Source organism: Fukomys damarensis, unplaced genomic scaffold (genome assembly GCF_012274545.1).
Source record: "Fukomys damarensis isolate Sample0158 unplaced genomic scaffold, DMR_v1.0_HiC HiC_scaffold_23, whole genome shotgun sequence".
NCBI lineage: Eukaryota > Metazoa > Chordata > Mammalia > Rodentia > Bathyergidae > Fukomys > Fukomys damarensis.
Genome location: NW_022900935.1, coordinates 32,721,408 through 32,723,410, shown reverse-complemented (window position 1 = coordinate 32,723,410; position 2,003 = coordinate 32,721,408).

Here is a 2,003-nt window from a genome sequence, read left to right as displayed (position 1 = left end):
ACCTATGCAGATGGCTATTATTAAAAACAGAAAATGACACACGTTGGCAAGAATGTAGAGAAATAAAACCCTTGTGCATTGCTGATGAGAAAGAGAAATTGAGGAGCTTCTGGGGAAAACATCATGGCAGCTTCTCAAATAATTAAACACAGAATTACCATGTGATGTGTAAATCTCACTTCTAGGAAGCCAATCCATACACTACATCTGTAATGCATACAGAACAGAATTGGCTGCGCATAGCAGCTCTGTTCACAAGAGCCACAAGCTAGAAGCAACGTGTACACCAATGGATGAGTGGATAAATGAGCTGTGATACACACAGATGGTGGAATATTACTCAGCCTTTAAAAAGGAAATTCTGATACATGCTACTTGAATATACCTGAAGACATTAGGCTAAGTCAGACACGAACAGATACTGTACAATTCCACTTATATGAAGTATGAGAGTTAACAGCATAGAGTCAGAAAGTAGAGTGGTGTTTGGCAGGTGCTGGGAGAGGAAGAGGGGAGTTATTGCTTAATGGATATGGAGTTCCAATTTGGGAAGATTAAAAAGTTCCAGAGATGGAAGATGAGGCTGGTCGCACAACAATGCGAATGTACTTAATGCGGCTGAACTATACACCTAAAAATGGTAACTTTTATGCAAAGTATATGTTGCAACAATTCTTTTTTTTTTTTGTACTGGGGTTTGAACTCAAGTCCTTGCACTTATAAGGCAGGCAGTGGAACCACTGAGCTAAATCCCTGGCCCTGTTGCAACAATTTTCTAAATAAAAGCCAAACTCACCGGGCTTGATGGTGTGTGCCAGCAATCCCAGCGCTAGCTAAGGAGCACCAGGAGTTCAAGGCCAGCCCAAACTACACAGCAAGACCCTAGCTCAAGAAATAAAAATAAATAAAAAAGCCAGCTGGGTGTTTTGGTGCAAGCCTGTAATCCCAGCACTCGGGAAGCTGAGGCAGGAGGATCGCTGTGAGTTCAAGACCAGCCTGGGCTACACAGTGAGTTCCAGGTCAGTCTCAACTACATAGTGAGACCCTGTCTCAAAAAAAAAAAAAAAAAAGGCCAGATTCTTGGGTCTCCATCTCCAATACATCCAAACAGGTGAATTTAATTCCATGCTGGGCAGCAATGTATTTTTTAAGTTATAAACTACTACATATATTAAGCTTTATAGGCAAGGCTGGGATTTAGCTCAGTGGTTCTGCTGCCTGCCTCGCAAGCACAAGGACCTGAGGTCAATCCCTAGTACCAAAAAATAAATAAATAATAAAAATAAATAAAAATTAACAGGTAAAAGTGGCACCAAAATGCTGCTTTGGTTTCTCCTTTTATTGCTGAAGTCAGATATTTTCCCCAAGTCCAACACCGGGCTGCAGATGTCAGTCTCCTTTTGAAGAAGGTGAGACAGCCCGTGGAAGAGCCCAGTCCCCCTCCCCGGGAAGAAGGAGGACCCCAAAATCCTGGGCTGCTGCAGAACCAGGCTATGGAGGGTCCGCCCAGTGGCACGGCCAGGCCACGTCTGCAGGCTCAAGGTCTGGGCTCTGGTCCTCGCCAGAAGACGGATCAGGAAACGAAAACTGGGCCACAGGTGGCATGGGGGCGGGACGGGCACCAGGGCGAGGGTGGAGCCCTCTTATGGGTTCTCCCGTTGTCGTTCCCTTCCCCCTGGGACGGACTGTCATCCTTAAATTGCTGACAAGGAAAGTGGGAAGTGTAGGACAGAGGCGAGGACGGCAGCAGGAGGCGGTGGTCCCTCCACTACAAGGCTTGTCCAGACTTGGCAGCAGACTGGGACTTCAGGCTTTTCTGGGCACGCCCCACTTCTGCGACCTGAGCCAGTCCTTTTCCTCCTCTGAGACTCAGCAGAGAGGCAAAATCTGGGCGCTCCCAGTCAGCAATGCACCTGTTTTTCTGCCACACCTGGTTCTGCAACGCCACATCGGAGAGCCGCTGATCAGCGAAAGCGGAAACACCTGCAGGCACTCCCGACAGA